Source organism: Mytilus galloprovincialis, chromosome 10 (genome assembly GCF_965363235.1).
Source record: "Mytilus galloprovincialis chromosome 10, xbMytGall1.hap1.1, whole genome shotgun sequence".
In the NCBI taxonomy this organism is placed as follows: Eukaryota; Metazoa; Mollusca; class Bivalvia; order Mytilida; family Mytilidae; genus Mytilus; species Mytilus galloprovincialis.
Genome location: NC_134847.1, coordinates 89798868 through 89810208, shown reverse-complemented (window position 1 = coordinate 89810208; position 11341 = coordinate 89798868). Strand labels below are relative to the sequence as shown.

Sequence of the window (11341 nt, the reverse complement as noted above, 5' to 3'; positions counted from 1 at the left end):
TATGGCAATTTACAGATTTATAGATTTATATTTAATGCTATTTAATAACAACTAATAAAAAGACTCATTTCTCTAAAACTAAATTAACAATCAAACTTTTCATGGTAGTGTGTAAAGACGTGTTATGCATTAACAGAAAATAAATCATTAGTTAAACGATAAGAAGTAAAAACACAAAAATACTAAACTCCTAGGAAAATTCAAAAAGGAAAGTTCAAAATCAGAAGGCAAAATCAAAAGTTCAAAACACATTAAACGAATGGATAGCAACTGTCATATTCCTGACTTGGTACAGGCATTTTCTAATGTAGAAAATGTTGGATTGAACCTGGTTTATAGCTAGCCAAACCTCTTACTTGTATGACAGTCGTATCAAATTCCATTACATTGTCAACGATGCATGAACAAAACAAACAAACTCAAAAGAGTAAAAATGTCAAAAATAGGTGTACAGCAGTCAACATTGTGTTATCATCTTAATCACTTTAAAAACAAAAAATGTAACGAAGAAGCACAAAATGCATACATCAAATTTAACATACTCATTTTACTTATCTTATACAACTTTATTTATCTATGTAAAGTCTACGCGAAGGTTTTCAATACTGGTGTATTTTTGATTATTTTAATCATAGATGAGTCTTTATTTTAATCAGTCATACTCTTGTCATCCATATTTGTACAGTAACAAGCCTGCTGATAAAATGTATTGCCGAAACGTACAGTTATATGTCGTTAAACTTAACAACTTACAGCTTTAGAGACATCATTACACTTCCGTTCATTTTTACAAAAGTCATTATAAAGCTTGAAGCTTATAAGCTTGCATTCATTTTGGTTTCAAACGGAGTGATTTTTTTTGTTTTCCTTGGAATAAGTTATGCTGTAATTGATGGGTGAGATATTATCTTTCGGCATTTTACATAATATGATTATTCATTTCAAGACAACTTATCTGAAACAAATTCTTCCATATCACCTGACAGATGATATTCCAACGTAGTATCCTTAAAGCATGATTTAACCCTTTGTATATAATCTGCATCCTTAAGTAACTAGGGGTAATATATCCAGTAATGTTTTCCCGTTTCTCTTCACAAGCTGAAAAGGTAAAGGAAATTATGTAACCTGGTATGATTTAAGTATAATTAAAAGAAACTGAAATTAAAAATAATCCAGAGGACTTTGCTTCATGGATGATGACTGACCCAATGTGTATTTTCTGTTAACTGGAAATATGTTTGCAAATATCAGCTCAAAAACCTTATAGACTTCGTAAGTTTAACAGCATTAAGGGTTTTTATTGTATCTATTATTTTATGTATTCATGAATTCATCTTATAAAACATTTAAATGGCGGCTTTTTTGTACATCCGACAACAAAAAAGACTGATTGATAACTATAAAATGTACTTACACTCCCATGTGACATCCTTAGTTAACGGATGTTTGTCTTGGCAAAGTCTGTACTGACAAGTATAATCAATTCCGACATCTGATATTTGTAGATTTTTTATAATTAAACTGAAGCCTCTAGTGCCTCCAACCCAATCTTCTATATACTTGTTAGGTGATATTGACATACCGTCATTTAATATTTGTGTACCTGTTCCTTTCTCCCATATTCTGGAAGAACCTGTACAGCAGTTGGACGACACATTACAGGTCAGTGTTATGTCTTCGTTGCATCTAGGCACAGATGTTCCAACTTTCCATGCTACATCTTACAAAAAAAATAATACATTCATAATGTATGACTTTAAATATTTGCTTTATATGGATAAAGAAAAACAGATAGCAACTACTGTTTATCAGATTTCTGACTTAGGACAGGTGCAAACATTTGCAGAGGGATTAAACGTTTTAATAATACCAGAACTTTTCTGAAGTTCGTCCTTAAATGGTTTAAAATCATTATGCAAGGATAACTCTGAAACCATCCCATTTTTTACTTTGCAAATTTTTTAAAACTTTCAAATGAGCGAAATGTATAACTCACGCTAGAAACGCGCATATGAAGATGTCGATTTAGATAAACAAAAAAACATTTTCAATTATGATTGCAAATGCAAATCCATATCTTTTTTCATATATTTATATCAACTATCCATTTTTTTTACCAGTTGAATTTATTAATTTTTGCCTGTCTGTCTTTATATTTTATTGAATTTGTATTGTATCTAGAACTATGAACTGTATGTGCTATATACATACATAAATTAAAATCAAGCAGATCAAAGTTAGTTCGGGTTCTACATGTTCTATAACAAACAATGTAGAATCCAGAGAAGTTTGGACGATAGTGTATTGCATTGGGAACACAACGGGTGCCCTTTGATTTCAGTTGTATTTGTGAAGCTCTGTCTTTAGTTTTTATCTTGTGTTTTGTGTACTTATGTTTGTATATTTGTACGTTGGTCTTTTACTTTCAGAGACATGACGTTGTCAATCTATATCCGACTTTGAATGTATCTTTGATATCTTTCGCTTACCTTTTGCGGATTTAATAATTGCAGTGTTGTGATACAAAAGTTTTTACATTCTAATTACTTTATTTTGCATATTTTTGTAAAACATATGACCATTTTGCAAACGAACGGTGTCTAGATCGTGTTCAATCCTTAAGTCTATGATGGACTTATTTATGCAGAACATGTTATGCTTTTTCATAAAAAGAAAGATTGTTTCAATTCATATTATAAACACTATCTTAATAATATGGCCTCAATTAAAGGACACTTGCTATTCACCTTTCTTTAAATTGTCTACTTTATTAACATTGTTTAACATAATGCAAGCATATATTTATTATTTATTTATTATATATTTTGTATACATTTGTAATTTGATATCTTTAAACTTTCAACTGCTAACCTATAGAAACAAACTGCGCATTACCGGTGTAAATACCGTTGTAGTTTATAAATTTTAGCCTTCCTTGAGAACGGATCATAAATATAAGAAAAGAAAAAGAAAAAGAAAGGCAAAATAAAGGTATTTAAAATGTGATTATTCGCTGTATAATTTATTTGATTTTTAATAAACAAACAATTCAAGGTTCTGATATTTATACAAGATGTTTAGTGTGGGGTAAAAGGAAATTAGAACAGAACATGGATAATTACACATTTAAAGATAAAGAGATAAAACATACACTCGGGAAAACATAAATGAAAAATAAAGAAAATACAAAATTTTAATTTATGGCTCTGGATCTTTTAAAGAATAGATATTTGTTTGTTATTGAATGTGGTGCCCATTACTTTTATTGATTAAGTCTCAATAAGAATACATTGCAATGAAAGTTGTGCGCACATTGAAGTAAAAATTCACTACTTTTTTAAATAAAATTTAATCTATTTAAAAAAAGGCAAAGTGAAAATGTTAAGAAATTAATCACGTACTCGTATTATATTTGATATTTAATAAGATAGATTTAAAGGTCATAAGTGAAAGAAAACCATATATACTTGCGTTATTCATAATTTATGAAAGTAAACTAATCTTGTTCTTATGTTAGTATTACATGAAAGGCTAGACAGGATGATTATGGGATTCCAGATTAATGCCTGATATATGTCTTGAGATGAAGCATTTTAAAAGAAATAATTTCTTTATATCTGAAACAACAATTGCTCGTTTGTTATTTGTTGACTGATAAATAAAATTACTAACAAAATTAAACATAAATTGAGAACCGCTACTGTAATACTAAATAGTAAAACCAAAATGATCAGTATATTCTGAAAATATAGAAATATGTTTGATAGCCACACAATACAAATTTTAAAAAAAAATATGATAATTGAATATACATTTTATCTCATCTACATTGTTTCTGGATAATTCTAGGTGCAAGCTTTAATTTCATGGAAATTAAAAAGCGTTATTACAAAGAATAAGTAATGATTTGAAATATAAAGCCACTGAGTATGTCATTAATTTATATCGGTTTTTTTTTTGAAAAATCAACAGCTAAATTATTATAAATATAGTATTGGTTCTTTCACTTAGATAAGTATGATAATTTAAAGTCAAGTAGGTATGATTTTCTAAAACATTAAAATAAAGCGTCTGATTTTTTCACTCGAAAACTAAAACACCAAAAACACTGTATGATTCTACATGTTAAACTTGTAATTAAAAAAAATAAGTAAGCCTTCAATGTCAAAGAACGCATTGTTGTACATTTGGTACCGATAATGTTTGAATGATTTGTCAATATGTTAAAATGCATATAAGCGAGTAAAAACATCAATATTATTTCTACTTTATTTCAGATCAATGGCAGCAAACGTCGATATTGAAAAACAGTTCCTCAGACTATTTATGTTTTCCCATAAGATTTCCCTCCCAGTTGTAAGAACATATTTTGTAAGCAGTGTTCTAGGTAGCAGTTATAACAACGACATCATTACTTTCCTTGAACATCACAAACATGAATTATTTCATCTTGTTGGGGATTATCAGTGCTGTCAATGTACCAATTTGCCTTCACTGCAACCACGATGCACTACATTTTGTCTCAGAAATGATCAGTTTAGAAAATTGTATGATGTTGGAAATTCAAAACCTGGTCATTTCACGAAGGGATCTGGCGGTCGGATTTTTCAGCAATGTCTGTGCTGCATTACAGCAAAGAAAGACACTAATCCGAAGACTTATGATTTATCTTTGCTGATCGCCCTAATCAATAATTGTGTTAGATTATCCGATAACAATATGCTATGGCTAAACACAATAAGGAAATTAAGAAACACGTTATGCCATGTTCATGATTTTAATGATCTTACAAATGGTGAGCTTCAAACCTGGTGGGGAAATTTAGAATGTTCTGTTGTTAATTTAGCCGGAGAGGTTCATGCATTACCAGCTTATAAAGAAAGCATTGAGTTACTGGTTGACACCTTCAAATGTGCGGATTACAGCAGGGACACTATTACGCCATTGATAGAAGCAGTGAAAGCGGAAATATATAATGTAAGTTATTGATTATAAATCTGTTCCCTCTAAATGAGACCCGTCGGACAAATTATATGTTATTATTCTTTTTCCAATTATTATTTAGTGCTTTTCTGTTTGTATTGATTATTTTGGGTTTTTTTTATCATCTTTTCAATGTTTAAATCAAATATTAAAGTTACGAAAAATTTTGCCTGTAACATCTCTCAAGAAATATAAATAGAAATACGCATGTTCCAATCAAACTGGTACCATTTATGCTGTAACAATTGTGTGATTCTCTTTTTTTTTTTTTTGGTATTTTTTTAAAACAATTTTTTTCTAGAAAATGCCTTCCATGATCCCAATTTCTCTAGATCGCATGCACATTCTTTTCCATCATGTGACTTCTGATTACTCATTTAAATGTAATAAAGAGATAATAGTAATAGGTCGGTTTTCATCAACGATGTTTCTGTTGCAGTATACTGTGTTTTGTCATTTCACATTTTGACTGGTTTACAATAAAGTGTTTTCAGACCTTGTATAGTGTATATGTCAAAGTGACAGCAATTCAAATTTACAAATAACCGAAAGACATCTGAAAAGCAATATTCAGTCTTAAAAACTAGACATGGGTTTATAAAGCATACTAAGCTTTTACCTCACCTCGGTTGTATATTTGCAATTGAACACTACTTTGCTATTAGAGGTTTCATAACGTGTTAGAATTTGAAATCCCATGATATCAACTAGCATTATTTCATTTAAATAACAATATCATACTCATAGAACGTTTGAGTATCATTATATCTAAATTGGATGAATCGAACAAATCTCATGCAGGAAAAAGATAACAGGTCACAATTATTGAAGAATTTATAAAAGGTAAATTTGAAAACTTATCAAATACGCGTCTGGCGTTTTAATTATAATCCTGGTACTTTTGATAACTAATTATACCTGAACATATGTCGGTTTTAACAATTACATTGTAGTTGCAACTCTAATTATGCGTAGTAATGTTTAAATTTCCAAAATAACTAAAGGCAGCAACAGATAACCGCTGTTCAATAGTCATTCGTTCTACCTCGCGATATGTATGAGCCTTCTATCTGGTCAAGTTGTTCTTTATTGCTTTACTCGTACATTACATATTGTTTTTTTTTTTATAATAGAAACAAGTGACAGGAATTGACAATTCAAAGCATTTGAGTATATGAAATTATCATAAAAATCTTTAAATCAACTTGTTATCTCAATAATAGAATATGGATGTAGTTATTCAACACCAAACGAAAGTGGCAGATCGTATGAATAGACAGTTAGAACAATATGAAGAGCAACGGAATTTGGATAAAAATGAATCTCAAAGCTTACTATTTGCCATCCATAAAGATGTTGAAATCATTAAAGGTATTTATTGTTAACATGTTATTGTTTGATTTAACTTTGATTTCAGTTCGATGTTGAAAGGCCCTTTACGTGCAAAATATAAAGTATTAATGGACTAATATAGAAATTATAATATAGAACCAAATGTTCAAATAAGTTTGTTGATTGCGTGATATTCAAATATTTGATAATACTAAAATCTAAAAGATTTCGTATCAGTTGCTAATAAACGTGATTGTATGCTCTTGTACACCCGGGACTTGGATTGTTTTGGGCAAAATATCAAAGAAAATCATATATATAATACAAAAATAACTATTTGTATCGTGTCATTTTTTAATACTACTTATCACAGCTGACGCTTGTATGAACCATTTGACTGCATATCAATCTAAAGACATTAAAACAAATAACACAAGTTTTTCTCGTTAAAAAACGGACCCAAAAGATGTATGTTTTGTTTGAAAAGGCAAAAAAATAACTTTCCTTTTTGGTACAGTTCCTAATGAATGATTATTAAATCAGGAACATCAAAAAAACTATTTTGACAATATAGATCAATTATGATCGTGACAAATATACAAATGTATCATAAAATATCAGGTCCAATGGAGATAGTAAAATGACAATACAAAATAGTAATACATATTAGTTCATTCAGCACAACTCTTTATGTATATAACATTTTGTAATTATGAGAGTTTTAAAATTGCAAGTGTACTAATTATAGGAAACGTCCTGTCACATACGAGAGATCAGATGACTTTTGACATACAATTGGCGTCCAAAACTTTTACAACGAAAATTCAAGAGCGTATGTATTGTTTTTATTTTATCTTTAAGATTGTACCATCTATTATGATAACAAAACGTACAGTAACAAAAATACCGAACTCCGAGGAAAATTCAAAATGGAAATTTCGCACATAAATATCAAAGTTAAAGCTTAAACACATCAATCAAATGAATAACAACTGTCATAGGACTGTTAGATTTCTTTTGTGATTGTTTTGCATTGTTAACCAAATTTTGAAGAAATTAGAAAGCATGACTTTTGTTGTCTCATACTTTAAAACAACGATGAAGCTTATAAAAAGGTGAATTAACAAAAATATCGAACTTCAAGGAAACTTTAAAACCATAATTCTCTTAAAAAAGGCAAAATCAAAAGTTCAAAACCTAAAAATGAGCCGAACACAGTTGTCACATATTTGACTTGGTTCAGTCTTGTATTATCTTAATTTTAGTTTCTTGTGTACTATTTGGAAGTTAGTATGGCGTTCATTATCACTGAACTAGTATATATTTGTTTAGGGGCCAGCTGAAGGACGCCTCCGGTTGTTGGAATTTCTCGCTACATTGAAGACCTGTTGGTGACCTTCTGCTGTTGTTTTTTTTTTTTATTTGGTCGGGTTGTTGTCTCTTTGACACATTCCCTATTTCCATTCTCAATTTTATTTCCTTGTGTAAAAAATTGCGAATTAATCTTTGTTTTATATCTAGCTGAACCACTCTCTTGTAAGACAATCGCATAAAACATTGACAATAATGTGTGAACATAACAAACAGAAATGTAAAATAAAATAGGAATACAGCAGTCAACATTGTGATACAACTTTTATCACTATAAAAACAAACGACTATGTCAACAAAGAAAAGAAAATGGCATATAGACAAAACACATGAGCAAAAAGGAAAAATACTAATAACAAACTATCGGGATATATCATTATCGATTTACCAAATGATATTACATAAAATAAACAGTTAAAGTTAAGAATTTACAAAAACAAATAAAAAAACACTATAACACGTTATTTTAACACAACGAAGGCTTACCTCAAAATATTTTTGGAAAAAAACTCTTGCCTTTGATCAAAATGTGCAAATTGTTTAACGATTCTTCAATTTTATAACGAGATCAAAACAACGTGTAGCATAGTATCAACATAGCTAAAACGCACATCTTGGTATCTTTGATAATATTATTTATCGTTTTCATCCTAATCTCTATTATATTCCCCATTCCTTTTCCCTTTTCAGTATAGTTAAGTAATGTTTATATCATTTATATTATACACTGCATTATCACGTTTAATTTGTATTGTTATATATATATATATATCTATAGTAATGAGGAAAAGACTTTTAAGTAATTTTATTTGTGTCTGGTCCTTTTTGCGTTTAGCAAATAAAATATTTTGAAACTAAAACAGCTTATTTTGGATGACCAGCAACGTCAGTACCAAAAATCAACACATTAAAAAGACATTTCTCATATAAAAAGAAGATGTGGTATGATTGCCAATGAGACAACTATCCACCATCCACAAAAGGCCAAAATGACACAAACATTAAGAATTATAGGTCACCGTACGGCCTTCAACAATGAGCAAAGCCCATACCGCATATAGTCAGCTATATAAGGCCCCGATAAGACAATGTAAAACAATTCAAAGGAGAAAACTAACGGCCTTATTTATTTAAAAAAAATGAACGAAAAACAAATATGTAACTCATAAACAAACGACAACCATTGAATTACAGGCTCCTAACTTGGGACAGGCACATACATAAATAATGTGGCGGGATTAAATATGTTAGCGGGATCCCAACCCTCCCCCTAACCTGGGGCAGTGGTATAACAGTACAACATAAGAACGAACTATAAAAATTAGTTGAAAAAGGCTAAACTCATCAGATAAACAAAAAATACAAGTGGACGTGGCCGGGTACTTATACATCCCGTAACAAAAAGACACAATGAACAGATCATCGAGTATTCGCAGTTATCTGACAGCTAGTTCAAAGCTATTAACAACTAATAAAAAAATCATGCCTAAAAGACTCAGTTTGTTTCCATTACACCAATGCTGGTTTTGGATTATATTTCGAAGTCCGTGATACTTTGTCCTGTGATAATATTTTGAAATCAACGTTAAGGCTTATGACCCCTTCTGTAGCCATTTTTGAAAAACAATTTCTAATTTTAATTGTATCAAAACTGCAGATACTATGAATAATAGAGATAGGCCATTTTGTACATATACCGAGGGGAAACTTGATGCAAAGCATAACTATCTACGGTTTCATTGCAATTAATAGAAAAAGAGTACTTTGTGGCAAATAAACCAAGATTTTTACAGAAAATCAACCGCCTTTATTTCAGAGATTTTTGTTATTAAATTTGAAACAATTAATACCCACTTGCTTTTCTATGATGTGCTTATATTTATTGTTTACAAAAAGTTCTAACCAACCTGTAAATTCCGAAATACCTCGTGCTGAGTCACTAAAGTCGACCACACCCTAAAAGGTGTACTTGATTTGGTCAATATATTCATTTGTTATAAGCAATAACTACAATTATGAACTTGGAAATCAATGATAGCACTGCATGCAATAATCCTATATATAAATCAGTCATCTATTCGCCAAATATGAGAGTACAAGGATAAAGGCTGTTGATTTTTTATAAAAATTCCCATATGTTTAGCATTGAAGGGTACAAAATCCTTAAGCCAATCTGTGTACTGGATCTATCTAAACCGTTGACCATATTTCCCATTGATATGTCTGATTATTATTCATATTTTGTACTGTCTCTAAAATTGTTCCTTCTTTTAAAAATGTATTGTGTTGGTTATTAACAACGTGAAAAGTAAAATAACAAAAGAACAGAACTCTTAGGATAATTTTAAACGGAAAGTCTCTAAGCAAATGGAAAAACAACTGTCATATTCCTGTTTTGGTACAGAAATTTTCGTATGTAGACGATAGTGAAGTTATACCGGTTTTATACCTAGCTAAGGGTCATCAAGTTATGTATGGCAATGTAGAACATAGAAAACAGCTGTTTTAGTCAGATATCTTATTTTTGTAATTCAGTAGTGCAAATTGATGACACATTGTTTTTTTAAGAAAAGGACAAATAAAAGGTCTTTGAAAGAACTTATAATAGTTTGTTATTAATACATTTTCGTTTTATATATAATATAAGTAATTCAAAAAGTTTGTGTTTTATTTTCGCATAACATTATGGTCAGTTAAAAAGGAATATTATTATATTTAATAAACATCATAAATAGTAAAGTAGTGCAACCTGCTTCATTTTTTTTCAGATCGTATCAAGACAACAGACGATGCAGGAAAAGATCCTTCGAAAGGTAGATGCAATTCAGTTAAAGAAAGAAAATCATTCTGCTTGATATATCATTTTCCAAAGATTTTTCGTTGGTTAATATTTGTGCACTAACATGAAAGGTCAATTCTGTAAAAACTCAGAGTGAATAAAAGCTTAACAATTATTAATATAACTTTTAAATCATTATACCTGATCTGTTTGAGGGTTATTTTTATGTATGTAATAAATATATATACAAGTGCCTATAAATAGCAGCACATGACATAAAAATCTATTATATATATAAATTGCGAATGCAAATTTACAGATCGAAGGCAGTTTTCACACCAAACGCCATCAATATATATCATACTGATAAAGCCTCGGTAGCCGTGTGTTACGTTTCCTCGTCATTTGTAATCTAGCATCGTAATACAGTACATGATATATAAGACATGAAGATGATAAAGTTACAGATCAGCTGCATTATCTTTAGTAAAGGATCCTACAAATCAATGACAGGTATAGTCACAGAAATAATTATATTTATAAGTACAATTGAACCAGTGATAACTCTACAACAAATTTTTTTTTCGGATCACCAGCAGCGATGGTGATATATGGATGTGTACATTCAGTATATACAACTAGTCTAAACATCAGCCCAACAATGTTAGATCTGTAAATTTTCCTTCGCAAATTTTTTAGTTCTTCCTTCGCCGGGATTCGAACTCATGCTTCTGTGATATCGTGACATCAAATCGCCTACACTACAACCGCCGCGATAGTCCTCTCGACCACCATGGCTACACCAAAAAATAAAGCTTTCGATGGACGGGTGTTACTTATATATATATATATATATATAAGTTTGTAAATTAC

At 30.1% G+C, this 11341-nt stretch overlaps 1 long non-coding RNA gene across 1 annotated transcript; it reads left to right on the top strand.

Annotated features, from left to right (window-relative positions):
- The first annotated feature begins 4289 nt into the window (after positions 1-4289).
- LOC143049452 (uncharacterized) lies at positions 4290-7150 on the top strand. The gene is made up of 3 exons (XR_012970249.1): positions 4290-4980; positions 6210-6357; positions 7067-7150. It is a non-coding gene; the product is annotated as an uncharacterized LOC143049452 (long non-coding RNA).
- Positions 7151-11341: the final 4191 nt, after the last annotated feature.